Raw genomic sequence first — 17,760 nt, 5'->3', positions numbered from 1 at the left:
TCCCCAGTTCAGAACGGACTCTAGGCACAGTCAGTAAAAACAAGTCCTCAGAGCGGAGCTGATACTTTCCTGTGCTTTTCTGAATTACATACTTCTGCAGGTATGTAGGAAGAACACCGAGGATGGTTTTATAAATAAGGATATGCCAATGATGGAGTCTGCGGGTGGACAGGGCAGACCATCCAACACGAGCATACAAAGTGCAGTGGTGCGTGAGGGTTTTAAAATTAGTAACAAATCTCAGTGCTCCATGGTAGACCGTGTCCAAAGACTGTAGGCATTTTGAAGATGCATTCATATATAAAACATCACCATAATCCAACACAGACAAAAAGGTTGCAGCAACAAGTCTTTTTTTAGCTTCAAAAGAAAAACAAGATTTGTTTCTAAAGTAAAAACCTAATTTTATCTTTAGTTTTTTCAAAAGCTGCTGGATATGAGGTTTAAAAGAGAGAGCATCATCAATTATAATTCCCAGATATTTATATTGAGACACAGATTCAATGACAGAGCCCTGCAAAGTGGTGATAGGAAGGAGGTCCGAGGGCTTTGATTTAGCTTTTGTGAACAGCATGAGCTTTGTCTTTTCAGCATTTAAAACAAGTTTTAAATCACACAGGCTACGTTGCACAGTGTTAAAAGCAATTTGGAGCTGACTGAGAGCCTGATTCGGGGTAGTCGCAGAGCAATATATCACAGTGTCATCGGCATAAAAGTGAAAATTTGTGTTTGGGGCTTTACAATCCAGACAATTTATGTAAATAGTAAATAATAAAGGTCCTAGAACCGATCCCTGTGGCACACCCTTGGATACATTTAGAAAGCTAGAAGTAATACCTTCTGCTCGCACACACTGAGATCTATCTGATAGATAGTTTTTAAACCAACCGACAGCTTGATCAGACAAACCGATGCTGCAGAGTCTTTCTAATAATAAGGCATGATCCACAGTATCGAAAGCCTTTGATAGGTCAATAAAAAGGGCTGCACAATGGTGCTTGTGGTCTAAAAATTCAATAAAATCATTTACCACTTTTAAAGCAGCTGTTGATGTACTATATTGTTTCCTAAAACCAGATTGAAATTCAGATAAAATACTGTTTGTTGATAAAAACTCCTTCAGTTGTTGGCTTACAATGGATTCCAATATCTTATTCAGAACAGACAGTTTGGAAATGGGCCTATAGTTGTTTAGCACAGTGGGGTCCCCCCCTTTTAACAGTGGGAGAACAAAGGCAGACTTCCAAATAAGGGGAATTTCGTTTGTCTCCAGGGATAAATTAAAAAGATAAGTTAAAGGTGGTGCAATAAAATCAGCAGCTAACTTTAGAAAGTAGGGTTCAAGATGGTCTGGACCTGCTGATTTTTTTGTGTCTAAACATTTCAGAGCCTTATGCACCTCTGAATGTGTAACAGCGCCAAAAGTAAAAGCTTGTCCCTCAAAAAGACAACTACAAACAGAGCAAGCAGAGGAGCCTTGAGCTGTGTTTTGAGAGTTAAAAAGTGAGCCAGCTGCAATAAAATGCTCATTAAAACAGCAAAGCATGTCAGCCTTTTCATAAATTTGGGTAGAGTCTTTGACAATGCATGGAGGTAGCTCAATACCATTTTTATTTCCAGTTATTGATTTAATGGTTTTCCAGAATTTCAACGGATTGTTTAGGTTATTAGAAGTTTCAGTTAGGAAATGATCAGCTTTGGCTTTTCTAGTTGCTACTGTGCTTGCATTTCGCAGCTGCCTGAAGAGCAACCAGTCTGATCCAAGACCAGTACTCCTGGCCTTAGACCATGCCACATTGCGCTCATGGAGTAAATTGGATAACTCTGGCGTGAACCATGCATTATCCCTGCCCTTTATTCTGTACTTCCTAAAAGGAGCGTGCTTGTTAACAATTTCAATAAAACCATCATAAAAGAATTTCCAGGCATTTTCAACATCAGAAATGACATTAATTTTCTCCCAGTCAAATAGAAACAGGTCATGAAAAAATGCTTGCTCCACAAAATGCTTCCTGTCCCGCTTTATGATGACACGCGGTTTAGTTTTTGGAACTTTTGTGTTTCTTACAGTTGCAATGACACAGTGGTCACTGATGTCATTGGCAAAAACAGAAGCAGCAGAATATTTATGAGGAACATTGGTTAAAATAAGATCAATTAAAGAGGATTTTTCCGGACATTTCATATTAGGTCTAGTAGGGCTGTCAACAATCTGAAATAAATTAAACGAATCACAAAAAGCTTTAAAATCGTCTGATGCTGGTAGCAGCCAGTTCCAGTTTAGGTCACCAATAAGGACAATTTCATTGAACTTCAACCCAGATAAAAGTTCCATTAACGATGGTAAGGTGCAGCTGATAGCTGAAGGTGGCCTATAGCAGCCGACGACAGTGATGTGGAGAGTTTTTGAGATTTCCATGTCAAGAGCCAGAAGTTCAAATTGCTTACTCACTGATGTAGAGAGACGGATGTTCACATGAAACTTAGATTTGACATAGATTGCAACCCCTCCACCCTTTTTGGGTCTGTCAGTCCTATACACATTATAGCCGTCAATGTTGATATCCTTGTTTGAAACTGCTTTGTTTAGCCAAGTTTCAGATATGACAATGACATCAGCATCAGTTGTATGAGCCCAGATACGAATCATATCCATCTTTGCAATCATACTGCGCACATTTAAATGGATGAAACCAAGTCCAGACCTTGTTTTAAATTCAGCAGGGGTGTTACAAATAACAGCAGACTCAGTAGAGCCTGGGCCTGGGTTAGGTTGAACATTCCCTGAAATCAGCAGCAACAGAACAATTACACACCTATAATCAGACCTTATAGATTTGTTTAAAGGATCCTTTTTAATCTTTACAAATATAAAGAAGTCACGAAGGCAACTTGAAGGAATAGTAAAGTTGTCTTGTAAAGCCATCAGGCTGACCAGACGGGTCAGGTCCATAGATGCAGGGGGCAGAGGAGTCATAGGTGACAAACTGCCCAGTGGACTGCCAGCAGCGCATGTCCCCCGGCATGGTAAAACCGGAGTAGAATTTACTGGACGGGAGTTTTTGGTCCCGTGGGGGTTTTCCCCGGTGCCGCTCCAAATTAATAGGAAAAAGGCAGCCACGAGCAGCGACATTGTATGTTGAGATCCCAAAAATACGAGGAGAAAAGCAGCCAAAACTATTTCGCCTCAATAAACGACCGACGCCACACATTAGTGCAGGGAGAGTCCTCAGGAATCCGTTCCGTGGTTTCCCGACCACCCGATCAACTGAGGGCAAAACGTGTCGTGTCGTCAGATGTAAACAGGAAATCAATCCGGTACATCGCTCCAAACAAAGTTAATAAACTGGACCAGCGGGGATCCCAAACACAGCCGAAGCCAGCCCCGGACAGCAGCAAAAAGCAGCAGGACATGCACTGCCCTTTAGATAGATCAACGGCTTGTCCTCTCAGCTCCGCGAGGCGACAGGCTCCGATAGTCCAAGGAGAGGTGATCCAAGTCGTCCCGAGATAACGTGGAAGTAAGCGACTACTTCACTTTTAAAAAAGTCATGAATGGAAACATGTTTGAATGATAATGTTCGCAGATGACTTACATAAAAAACATTCAGTCACTCAATCATATTAGTAAAACAAACAGACACAGTCAGAGACAAAAGGAGACGTGTAGTTATACTGACTCAGGCTGTCCCTGCACATTTGCAGGTGTCCCATTAAATGTGTCCGCTGACAAAGCAACATAATGATATGACATTAAAAAAAAAGTACTTTTACACCAATGGAAAGGAGTTTTTGTGCCTAACATTAAGCAAGTGGCTTTTAATGCCTAAACCTTCCTTAAGTTGTTTGAAACGGCAATCATTATTTGATAGCCTCACATGGATAAAACGTATCAAACAGCACTTGTAACGTGACAGATTTTGTAGGACATAATGTTAATTGTGCTGAAAATGTTTTTGTAAGAAATCACATTATCCTGTTCATGGAAATATGTAACCTGCAAAAACTATTGAACTGTGATTTGTAGATAACTTGCGTAATTTTGAGCCAGGAGAAGCGGCTTATTTCATTTTTGGTGGCGACCTCTAGTGGTCATAGTCATTATGACAGGTGCAAAAGCAGAAGTGAAGTACTGTAGTATAAACACCGACAAAGGCCGTTGTCGTGGCAATGTTATGGATTGCACTAAATTAATGGGGAGCTGGCCAAACACGAAGCACTTAATACTCTGTTCAGCAGGTTAACACATTCGTATTCCATACACCGCACAATCCTGAATGGCTCTTTTACAATACAACAAAGCCCCATACACCGCTCGACTTATGACTGTTGTATTTCTCAGCATTTGCTTTCCTGCAAGACTGAATGCGGCCCTTTCTTCCTCCCTTCCAACATTACCTAAGGTCAGAGGTCACTCATTTACACGTATCCCTCTCTCATGGTGTTATCAAAGTTAAGTTCACAGTTTGAGTTCCCACAAGGCCTTGCGTTTCAAATATCAAGTAGGTTGCCACCTACTCCTTGTCCCACCATTTCACACCGTTTAAGACTTTGACCAAGGAGACCAGAGTTTGCGTCCTATTAATGTAATAAGTTTATTATCATGTTTATTTGCAAATTAAATTATGTACATACATAGGAGACATGCAACATGACATAGAACATGGCCTGTCTGTTAAGTATTTTTCTTAAAGCCAAATCCTGCTTTTTATTTATTTATTTATTTATTTTTATTATTTAACAATTACCAAGTTGTTTATTTTGCCCACAACAGTTCTGTCTCACAGCGTTGACCACATGTATAAAACAGCAATTTTGGAACCGTTTCATAACTTAAACTAGTAGTCATATCTCCTAAGATACTGTATCATATCCTGAGCATATGCTGAACCTGTTGCAGTAGACTACATGCTGATTGTACATATTTATATATGTTGACTGTCAATATTGTATATACCATCTGGCTAATACAATTTTCCTCTGAGAAAATTAATGATCTGATATTTATAATGAAAACCTCTCATGCCTTAACCCTCTAGAGGTAAATTTACAGTAGGGCTCTACCTCTAAAGTTCTGGCTGTAAACTCCATGAGGCCAGTTTCAGTTTGATGATGATATACCAAGTAAAACTGGAGACAAGGTCAAATATAATTAGCATAAAATGATAGAACTGGATGTAACCCTCTTATGTTATATTTGCAACCTTTGTTGCATTTACATTTTTTTTTATTGAGCTTGAGAGTGTTTTGAAAGTAAAAAAAAAGATTCAAAATCACATTTTATGTTGGACTAAAGAACTAAAAAAGACACAAAATGACCAAAAAAGACACAAAATGACCAAAAAGAAATACAAAATGACCAAAAAAGACACAAAATGTCCAAAAAAAAGGACACAAAATGACTAAAAAAATACACAAAAAGACATGAAAAGGATTCAAAAATGGACAAAATAGCCCAAGACCATAGAGTTCAAAGCACTGTTGGAAGTTTTGGTTGAATTTTACAGCAAAGCCACTGTACCATGATAACTGAGGCAAAACCTTTACGTGGCTGCAGCTTTAGCAAAGGTTTTTTTATTCTGTCTGGTGCAGACACAAACTTGGATACAGCCTCCAGACATCAGACTTCTTTTCAGCATTGCATGCTGTAAAATCAGCTACTTTCTATGCAATGAATCAACAGCACACAAGGACACGAGTCTGGTGGTGAAACAAAAAGCTTTTCAGCCATCTCTCCTGACAATGAAATAGATCAAAGCCACAGAGAAGAATGGTGCTCATCAAATGGTTGGTGTAATGAAACTTTAAGGATCGGGGCCTATCAGCATACCCTGACCTGATTATCTTGAATGCACTGTATCTGGTGGGTAGATCTCAAAAGTCTAAACTCCAGCTTGTTGAAAATTTATATGCAGGGAGGAACAGTGAGAGTATTCCCAGCAGCATGTCTAGCGTCTGAAATTTATTTCAGATCCACCAGAACTGTAATGTGCTTCAATGGGATTACAAGTGATTTGCAGCCATGAAATATTTTAGTGTGGCACATTCAAACAGTCGAGGCTGTGTTAAAACAAATGTTCACAATTCTCTTGCCAGAAGCAAGACGGGGGTTTTGCATTTCAAAAGCAACTTTTGACATTAGATATTTACAGGACACGTTGAAGACGCACAGATTGGGTTTTGTACAGACAAGATAAGAAATTATCCAAACTGGTGTCAGAAATTGATATTTTTATTGTCATTTCAAGGGAAATTGGCCATCGGCTGAGGAAGTCTAAGAAATACGAAAATATTATGATTTTTTAAAACTAAAAAGTCATTGAGGAAAATAATGATGTAATGAAGTCGAGATTTTAAAACAGAACAATTGGATTCATGCTTATTTATTTTGAAAGTCTTTTGACAACTTCTGCATCTAAAAAGAAATCAAGGGTAAGAAAAAAAAAAATCAATTTTCTTTTTGTCAGAGCCAGATAACATACAATTTTTTTTGCAAAAGCCAAAAAAATATTTGTAAAGACAAAGAAATACAAAAAAATCTCAATTAATATGGAGAAATGACTACTAACAATAATTATTATATCGAATATAATTTCTTACATTTCACGTGAGAAGTATACTGCCCTACAAAGCCTAACTGCAGTAACTACATTTCGGGTCAAAATTGAGTTATAACTAAAAATTAATTAATTTTAGATTTCAATTTTTCAATTATATAAAAATTGCAGTTACTACAAAATCCAACTCAAAACCAAGCAGTAATTGCACTTGCCACGGTCTACTAATTTAAACATAAAAATCATAGAAATTTTAAGTTTATTTAATAGGGAAATTATTATAGTGAAGAAGTAAAAAAGTAGGATTAAATTATATTAAGACGAAAACATAACATTACTGTATAATAAGTCTATCAACTCTATTCAAAGATTTGTGTATTTTAGACACTTAAATACATATTTAACAAAATCAATTTGAAAATGTCTATTCACTGAAAACAAAATATAAAAGCTGAAAGAGTGCAGTAACTACATTTTTGGGGTCAAAGGTCAAATAAATCATCATGATTTTTTTAGCATAAAAATTACATCATCAATACATGTATAAATAAGTGTCATATCACTAACCTACCTATAACCCATTTGGCTGGTCAGCTAAAAAACGTTTTAAAAAAACTTTAAAGCAGTTTTTCCTCAGTTTTACCCTTTGGTAGTTACTGCAGTTAGACTTTGTAGGGCAGTATACTGCATGAGTCTTGTTCAAATGACCATACCATATACTATGTTTTCTTTTTTTTTAAAAGCTCTGTGCAGTACTATACACACACTTTGTAATATTCATGTGTCAAGCATTTCTCAAGGTGAGGAATTATTTATTCCATGTAGTGGTGAAGCTTTCATTTTTGTCCATTGACAAGGTTGTTGGTGTGCACTTAAATGCACAAGGAATGAACTCTCATTTATATTTATTTTTATTGTAAACATGAAGAGGCTTTTGCTGATCTCAATCACTTTAGAACTGGGTTAAACATCTCATAAATGCCTCAATATGTAATTTCAGTGAACCACGAACTAACCCAGCCAGTAGATGCACTTTATTTTTTTTTGTCCGTAATGCACCTCTGATAGTGTAGTGGTCATATTCTGGAAGAAATTGTACTAAAATATCCATGAGATGGATAGTCGTGGCTGGACCTGGCCTTTCAAGATCAGCCGGGCTGGAACATCAATAATATATTATCAGTCATCAGCGTTGCATATTAGATGCACGGTCGGAGACAGGCTACACTACTAAGGTGATTACCATCTGTAACTCTTCCCCGCTCTTTAACTGGACCTTGAATGGAAATATGATTTTTCTTGGCAGTGCGCAACACTGTCGGGAAGGTTTGGGAGTTTTAAGAGTCGTCTGTTATCCATCACTAAGCTGAAATCTTTAAAAGGTTTCACTTCAGTGATTTTGTTTCGGAGAAAAGTGGAAGGCAGCCTCCTGTAACAATTTGTTGACAAGTAGTGCAGTCAATATGATATGAATCATTAGTTTGAACAGCATATGACATTACACATTGAGCTACTCTCAGAGGAATGAGATTGAAAACACCTTGAATTCGAGTTCATGTCACTGCACTGCAAACATCTTTATATAATTACAGATCTTCAGAGATTTAGTAAGACATCAAAAAGAAACTGTAGAGGGAAAAAAATGGTTTTCTCTCGAGACAACTGATTTTACTTCTTGGTAAGAGGGCTATATTTGAACAAATCCCAATGCTAATTTATCTAAAAACCCCTCTTTAAACCCTAAAAGGAGTCTAACACATGATCTCAAATGTTGAACCTCCATCTGCCACTCACAGCGTTAAAATACAAATGAAAAAATACTTTCCTTAATGTACCAATTTTCTGCTGGTAGGGGTCTCTCAGTTAAGAATAATAACAAGAGATGTCAGTCAGTTTTTCTCGGCTAAGAGCCTTTCCAGCATTCATTGTTCAGGAGGTTTTTACCAGGAGTTGTCCGCAGAGGTCTCCTCCTCTCCTAAAGAATGGACCTGGTGATTTAAACAGCTAAAAGCACTGAATAAAGCAGTTTCATTCTAAAAAAAAAAACTGTTTTTCCAATGCTGTTTGGAGAGACTGCTGGCTGAGTCGCTCCTACTGTTTGCTCAGCTTTTTTCTCCGATATCTTGAGATCTAGACGTTTGTAACGGAAGTTGAATTATCCAAAGAGGTGTTCTCCTTTCCAAAATTAATGGACCGGGTGATTTAAACTAGTTAAACCACTGAATGAAGCAGTTTTAAGTCAAAAAATCGTTGCTTCTCCAACAGTTTTCGGCACATCTGTATAAGGGGCTGGAGCCGAGCTCCTGCTAACGTTTTCTCCCTGATGACAGGCACAAAATGACTAAAATCCTTCCATCCACTTAAAATACATAGTTAACCCTTGTGTTGTCTCAACTTTCTGTATCTACCACTTGTCGTAAAGGTAAAAAATGAACCGCCTTCACTAAACCACTTAAATAAAGCAGCTTGATTGAATTTTAAAACACAAATCTATTTTGCATGAAGAAACAACCTGTCACTCATCACAAACTTTTTGTGACTATCAAGGTTTTCCCTCTTACAGTGCAGAAAAACTGGATTTAATCAGTAAAATCCACTCGTTTTTATTACAGCACACCTGTCATAATTGTTTTTCTGTTTTATTACAGTAGGGGTTTTTATATAATTTTTATTACTAAAGGTACTGCATAGGTGTAAACATAATTTGCATGGATTTTATGTTTTTTTGTGGTATGAAAATGATTTTAGAAACTGCCGGGTCTAAAATGACACCTAAGACAAGATTTGTACCCTGTTGGTGAACAGCTTTCATGGAAATATGAACAAAGGCAATGTTTTACCTTTTCTCATGTTGGGGTCATTCTAGGAAATTTCAGGTGGAAAAAAAATCATTAAAAGAGGTTTCCTCTGCTGTTAAACATAGTGGCGGGTCATTTTTGACCCCTAAGACAACACAATGGTTAAAAACATCCCTGTTTGGGGGCGTCCCGGTGGCTCACACTGGTAGAGCGCTTACCACATGGCCGTGTGCTTCCTGCAGTGGACCTGGGTTCGAATCCGGCCTGAGGTCCCTTTGCTGCATGTCTCCCCCTTTCTATCTGTATCTATCTATCTAATAAAGCAGTAAAAATGCCAAAAATAATCTTTAAAAAAACAAAAAAAAAACATCCCTGTTTGAAACATTGTAATCTTGTATCTTAAAAATGTGACTAAAAACTGGAAAAGAGTCAATTTACAATGACCACTGACAGACAAATAACACACAGTGTCAGACTGTGTTCAGACATTAGAAACATTTCTAAGTAAAAAAACAGAATATCTGAATATCTAATAATATATAATACGTATAGTGGAATTAAGACATTAATGCAAACATGTTACATACTATACATTAATAGTTATCTTCGTGTTCATTAAAAGTGCTTCACTGGTACGGTCTAAGCTTCAAAGAAAAATAAAGTAAATGCTGCTCTAAACGAGGGTTTGATTAGTGATCAATAGGAAACAACATTAAAGATCCCTCAGCTTGAGGTGTTAGATACACTGTTGAGGATGCAGGATGTGAACATCTATTCATGAGGGCGGACGGTGACATTAAGAATCAGACATACGTGGGAGTTCTTGCAAAGCTTTGAATTCAGACATAAAAGAGAAAAGTTGATGTAAGAAAGACTGACGAAGAAGAAGTTGTTTGATCTTGTGATTTATTCACCCTGTTCGTGGATTATTTGGGGAAATTAAAGCGTGTTGCTCATAAGGTTTTGTTCCGAGTTGAATACTCTCGGATTTGTGTCTTTAAGTTATATAACTGGCTCATTTTATCAGGCATGTGAGCAGAGTGGATGATGATGCTGCTGTTGCTGCAAACCCAGCCCCCAACCAACCAACTCAGCAGGAATCACATTGTCTAAGTCCAAGTAAAATCCCCTTTTATATGGACCCGCAAATGTATCCAAGATAATCAGCCTGTGCACAAAGTTTTTGTGTATGTGGGTGTTTTCCTGCACAGCCCACTGCAGTTTAGCTGGCAATAGACTGCACCGAGGGGAAGGAATTAAGTGCCGTGGCTGGTGGCTGCCACTAACACCTTAAATGCATTCTGTTTTATAAAGGCACAACGGGCTACAGCAGCGGATGACTCCCATTAAACAGAACTCCTATAAACCGTGTTTGAATGTTTATGACAATGGGAGATTGAGGAAGGATACGAGGAGCTTGTTCCGCGGTGCCCTCTCAGATGCCCTTAACTGAAACCTCTTTTGGCAAATAGTTTTATGGATGAATGCTTATCCATATTCCGGCGAGGTAAGTGATGCGATTTCACTGTTGATTACCTCTGCTGATCGGTGGGATTGGTTTAGCGTTAGATAAATATAGGAGCCCGCTGAATGGAATGATAAATACATACGGATCCGAAGGCGTGTCAAGACAAACAATGCATGGATTATGATGGTGAGAATCGCCGGGCTGATTTTAATAATCCTGATGAGCTCTCAAGCGACTGACCCCGCAAGGTCAGTGTGTGACGTTAATTGAAGCTAATCTCAAGTTGGTTTCGGTGTAAAGTTCGACCCTGGCCAACGGGTTATTTGGAGCATGTAATTTCGCAGGATTAACATGATACCGATCTCCTGCCTTTAATCTCCCAGTAATGTAACCCAAAAATTGATCCACATGCCTAAATGGACAATGTTTTAGTAGTCTGCAGCGTATCAGATGTATTACCTCCGTGAGGCACTTCATCAGAACAACTCAGAGTCAAAGTGACATTTTGGGCAGCATTGCATTTCTGTGCCTGCCCTGAAAGGCTCTTTTCCTTCTCAGTGTTTCAGGGGCACTGACAGGGCAACCCTTCTCCGGCAAGGCTAGCGGCCAGGCAGTCTGGGCCGTGATACATAAAGCATCAGATTGCACATGAGCACCAATCCAAACAACTTGTCATAGGAAGATATTTACTCCTCAGTTCAGACATTATTCACACACAACTATGCCCTTGGTGGATAAGGAGCCATCTTGGGCTGAAAGAAGAGTAGTCCTGTTCACCTCATCTGTCCCGGAGAGAAGGAGAGGCAGAGAAAAGTGGTGAGAGGGGGCAGAGAGAGAGGGGAGAGAGGGAGGGTATGAAATTCATAGACATCGTAGTGAAGGTAAAAAGTAGAATTTGTTCACTTTTCAGCACAGCTTGCATTCATTAATTCTTCTTAACTGCTTCTCCGAACTCTGATCTCAGGGGGCTCGAGCCGATCCCAGGTGACATTGGGCGAGAGGTGAACAGGTCACCAGACTATCACAGGTCTGAGTTTCCACTATAGTCGAATACCCGGAATGAGGCGGGTCTCCCTCGCCGAAACGCCCCTAATTTGAATGTGAACCGTCCCTAGAGGCTGTTTGACCGGCCGTTTTTTGGCCTTGTCAAAGAGCAGGGCCATTTTTCTCCCCAGAAAAAAACCTGGTTACTGACTGGATAGAACTCTAAGCGGGATGTGACGTAGCACTCGACACCACAACAACAGGCGCCATTTTTAAAAGCCGGCGAAGTAGTGAGTAGTCACAACAATAATAATCACTGCCATGTGCATGAAAACATCGATAAGAAACACAGCGAGATCTGCTTCTTCCATCTCAGCGTCTCTTTCCTTATTGCTTACGTTGGATGCGTCTCCCGTGTTAAATGGTAAATGGACCTGCGCTTATTTAACGATTTTCTAGTTGCTTTGCGACCTCTCAAAGTGCTTTACGCTACAGACTGCGCTTATTCACCCATTCACACACACATTCATACTGGTGGCAGAGGCTACCCTAAACGGTGCCACCTGCCACCATTGGGAATTCATTCACACACCGATGAACGCAGCATCGGGAGCAATTTTGGATTCAGTATCTTGCTCAATGAAACTTCGACATGTAGGCTGCCATGGTCAGGGATCGAACCACTGACCATCCGATCATTGGGAGACCGCTCTACCAACTGTACCACAGCCACCCAATTCCGTCGTGTATGTGACATCACGGTCGAAACTGTCCCTAAGCGATTACGCGACGATCGAAAACCCAACGTCACCTCCGGAGTCTCGTAAATCCCTCTGGGGACTTTTTTGTAATGGAGACACGCAGAGTGAGCGGACATTTCAGAGGGCGTGGCCTGAAGCTTTCCCAGCTGCCAATTTTTACCCTTATGGAAACGAGCCTATAGAGACAGACAACCATTCACGCTATCATTCACTCCTACGGGCACCAATTAAACCAAAGCTGGATGTTTTTGGACTGTGGGAGGATCTGGAGAGCACCCACACTGACCCAGGGAGCTGTGAGCCGAAAGTCCTAACCACTACACCACCGTGCATTCATTTATTCATTGCGTAATGTAGGGAGACGCCACCGCAGTAATGGCGACTTGACTGCTTCCGGTACTTTGCCGGATTTCTCCATAGAACTGTTGATTGAGATACCAAAACTGTACGTGTGTGTGCTTCACATGCCTGTGTGTCTGTGACAGCGGGCTCCGCGGTAAGACGAATGTTTCCTCCCAGCTGACCGTCCATCCTGCCGGCGTAAATCATCTCTGTCACTCACCAGCAATCCTCTATGCAGAGCCTCATTAGTCTAACCACACAAGAGCTCCCTCTCACATGCAGCCAGGCATCTCAGCTATCTGCGGTGGACAACTCCCAGCAGATGCTCCCGGTTCTGCCTCCACATAGACAAATATACACACAGTCCTCACTCAGGCACTTAAGCAAGCAAGTTGCACACACATATAACTACGTGGAGTAATCCACAAATGTGCAATACATTGTAAATGTGCCTGTGGGGGGCAAAAGCAAAACATAGTTGTAGGGTCACTGAGGTGTAGCCCCAGACCCAACTTTACTATGGACTTCCGTTTAAGAACCATTGTAAAAGGCTCTCAAAAGCAAAGACCAATACAGGACTCCTCTTCTAATGTGCATGTAATGGGGCCCATTAAAGGGGCCATAAACGGTGCCTGGCATGTGGAAAAAGAGTTTAGTTGTTTAGAGGGTCTTATTATTTGTGGAATTTAAAGGAAGAGGCAGTATTATGAGCCAATCGGCTGCCCGGCGTCCAGATATTGTTGTCTGGAGGTGTTGTGCTTTTAAGCGCTGAGCCCTGATCTCCCCATCGGTCATTGTAGCTCTCTTTGTTTTTCCTCCTGCACATTTTTTTTTGCAGCCGTCGAGCGGACGGGTGAAGAGCAAAGAGCCGATGAGATCTGGAAAGTGCCCAGAAAGCTTATGAATGCCAGTTACTTTTGGCTAACTTGGGCGGCCGACTGTTACTTCGTTTAGCACCAACTCGCTAATTGTTAATGCCAGAGACATCCGCTCTAACTTTAGAAGCGAGTGTGCTGTGTAGCCGCGATGCTGAAAATAATATAGCTGGGGGAGCCAAGAAAGACCTTCTGCTATGAGACTCATCTTGGGGACTAGTGGGCACAGGGAAGGAAGGAAAGAAGCCAAAAGAGCATAAAAATAAAAGTGTGTAGTTGTGCCTCCTCCCTCAACCTCTAGAAACTTCCAGTCATCTGGGATTGCAGTGAATTTTGAGCATAATCTTGGAAAAACGCCTCATTTTAAGGTGTTTTAATTAATTTTGAGTGTCATACCTATATATGAGCCAACATGCCAGAGCATATGTGCGCGTAGATATCAGAAAGTGCGTTCATTTTCGGTTGGATTTGTGTGTCTGCCTGTCTGTGTGTATTTTTCTACATCTGCCCTCAGCGATGCAGCGAGCTTGGGGAAACTCCCATCTCACCAGCTCTGCTATTCCCCGCAGCCTTCGCGCCGTACAGCAGACAATATGAGGCGGAGATGTGACTCATCCTGGGATGAAGCCTCTCCTCTCCTCTCTTCTCTTCCCGCCTCCCACTTTCCCTCCTTCCTTCCTCGCTCTCTCTACCAGTTATCTGTTTGTGTGCCTGGTTTTCTAGCCTTGACTGGATGACTTGAGAGTCACTGTGGCACCGTTGCCCCCGGGCCAAAACAAGACTTGATGAGCAAAGACACACTTTTCTCCCTCTATCCCGTCCCAGATGGGCACCACCTCCCTGTGTGTGGTCATATCTCTGTCTACCACTATCACTGGGGATGCTGATTGGGTGTCTGTAGCGGAGGACTGTTTATACAGTTGGATCATGCAGAGACACCTTTACAACCTGCATCATTTTTTTTCTACAGCCTGGAAACACACCTGAGAGCTCCTTTTTTATTTGTGGGAAGCTATCAAACTCAGATGCTCTCTACTACTATACATAAACTCTGATTTTTAAGGCAAAGTGGGAGTTGTTTTGTGCCAAAATAATGCAATATCCCTCCTTGTTACGCATATTTTTCTTTCGCCTGCTTCTTCTACTATACTTGTGAATATCTGCAATTCCCAGCATGCTGTCAAAATGCCCATGGGTTGTTTGACATCCCTGCATGGTGTCTCTGCCCATAGCTTCGGACTGCTTTGACTATTGGCTTACTTGACACTTGCATCTCTAAAGACTTGACTCGAGACCTGAATGCAACAACATGTCTTGAAAAATGTTGAACAATAAAAAACAAATACGACAGGTTGGCCTTGTACAGCCACACCACTTGAATATTTCATTCATTGATTTAGAGGACAGCTTTGCAACCAGGCTAAGAGTCTACAGCCATTCATGCAGCTCTGTGAGTCTCTAGGAACAGTGGTGGCTTGAAGTCACTGCTAAGGTCACCATGCAAACATGTTAAGTCATTACATGCTGATGCTTGTCAGGTTTAATTGTGTCAATCATGGTAAACATCATGGTTTGATGTGTTAGCGTGCTAACATTTGAAAAGGAGCGTTGAACACATAGTTTTGGAAATATTTGGCCATAAACCAAAGTAAAGGACATTGGAGATTTTACTAAATGACAATGCCAGTCCATCTTGTAGATTTTGAGATGTCCATCTGTCCATCTTCTATTCCTTATTGGGGGCTGGATCGAGAGGGCAGCAGACTAGGCATGGGATACCAGAGGTCCCTCTTCCCAGTAATTTTGTCGTGGACTAGTTGAGATATTTCACATGTACCCCTTTTCAATTAAGGCAGTTTGAGGGCTGGTTTCGGAGCCAGCGTTTAATGAAGTTTCAACAGTCGAAGAACTGGCTCTTGGTTAGGAAAACTAGTTCCAGAGCGGCACCAGCTCTTTGCTGGTCTTAAATCATGAACCACTTACATCAGGGGACAGGATTATCTTGACCAACAAGACGAACTAAAACATGTGATTGATACTGGGCTTTCTGTGCTAGGCAGTTAGCTAGACCTAGCGGGCTAGCATTACCTTACAACAAAGGCTAGAATTACTGTTTTATGTTAATAAGAATGTTATCGCCGTCCAAAGCATTCAAACCGAGCACGATAAATGTGTTGTAGCAGTCTTGTTTGGTTGCAAATGTAGGCTTGCAAAGCCAGGAGCAATATTTGTAGACAGATGATGTAGTCATTTCCGCCATTTTTAGGCGGAGACGTATACAGTGACGTAATGATGTGGCTCTCTAGCCTGTGGAGAAATCAGGTTCTGAAAGGGTTTGCAAGTTGAAGCAACTGCAAACCAACACCAGCACCAGCCCAACATTAGAACCAGGCTTACGCTGGCCGAAAAGAGGTAATAATAAGTGAAACCTTTGACCAGTAGGTGGAGCGACAGGTAAATAAAAGGGGATATTCTGAGACAAGTCATCACTGTTTGTGTTCATTGGGCAGACACTAAAACTGCACATTAGTTACTAACATTTCTGAATATTGCGGTTGTTTGGACCAGCCATTCTCAACCTTGGGGTCCCGACCCCAATTGGGGTTGCAAGATGATTTCTAGTGGTCACCAAATCATTTTGGAATGAATATCAATGCACAAAATTAATATTAAATTACATAATTTCAGACAGGGAGATGTTTTAGTTGTTGTCTGCTTCATTATTTGTCCAAAATTCGTTGCATCAGCTGAGTTTGTATGATCTGAACTGTGCGTGTGAGATTCTGTTCAGTGAAAAAATGTTGCGACTCAAAACAGTTGAGAACCACTGGTTTGGACCACCTGCAGAAGAGCTTTTGCTTGCACTGCAGCTGGATTCTCGCACAATTTTATGCGCAGTAATTTTTGTAAGTACCCTTTTTCCAGTGTTAACTTCTCTGTGTAACAAACCATCTGGCAGCATCAGGTTAAGGTTGTAATCTCCATCAATAAGAAGTGAAAATCATCAAACACTTTTAGTGTACATCTTTTTTTTTTTAATTTCCGAGCAACAATTAAATATTTTATGCCACCGAGGTGCCAAAGCTGTCACATCAACAGTGCTAATAGTGTCACACTGAATCATCCGAACCCTGGAGGAGCCTGAAAGGCTGGCCATTACGTTTCAATGGACTATGTAATGTCAGGCTAGGTAATTGGCCTTTAAAGACACAGGATTGACAGTTTAATTGTTTAATGGTCAGTCAATGAGGCCTCTCACATGTTCCTGTCTCCCAGAAACAATTCAGTCTATTACGCCATGACACGAGTGGCGAGATTGTTATCACACCAGAGCTGTTGGTTACATAAAGCATTCGCTGTCTCTGTGTGCTGTAGAGAGGCCTCATGCAGGATGGCACTCTTCGCCACTAATTCTCTCCATTAAGAGCCTCCAGCACATTGCTGCTCTTTGTACACAAATCCCCTTTAATTATGGGATTTATACACCAGCAGAGTGCGAACATGAATAAATAACTATAGAGCAGCAGAGGCAAACACAGCCAGTTAATGCTTCCATGGAGCGTGAGATTCTGCAAGGTCACCACAGATAAGGTGCATAGTTTATGACATGCATCTCAAGTAGAGCTAAATATTTCCTCCCAAGAGGCAGTTAAGTGTATATAGAGGATACTTTGCTGGGAAAATAGATACAGGTGCAAGAACTGCTATTGTGATTAAAAAAACATACATTGACTGTCTATGATGCATCCAAGGTTGAGTCATCTTTGAACGGAGTTGAGAAGCTGCGCGGTATGAAGTAACGTCGATGAATAGAATAAATTTGTCACATTATGATGTCGAATAACAGCAGCTTGAGGTAACCAGACGATGAAGGACACTGGCTGTACTGTACTGTCTGCCAGCCACATAACTTGCTTCCCTGTGCATTGTGCCACAAGGGAAGACTATTTAAGATTCGAGGAGTGTGTTAGACAG

Source organism: Centropristis striata, chromosome 7 (assembly GCF_030273125.1).
Source record: "Centropristis striata isolate RG_2023a ecotype Rhode Island chromosome 7, C.striata_1.0, whole genome shotgun sequence".
NCBI lineage: Eukaryota > Metazoa > Chordata > Actinopteri > Perciformes > Serranidae > Centropristis > Centropristis striata.
Note: the sequence above shows the minus strand (reverse complement) of the source record.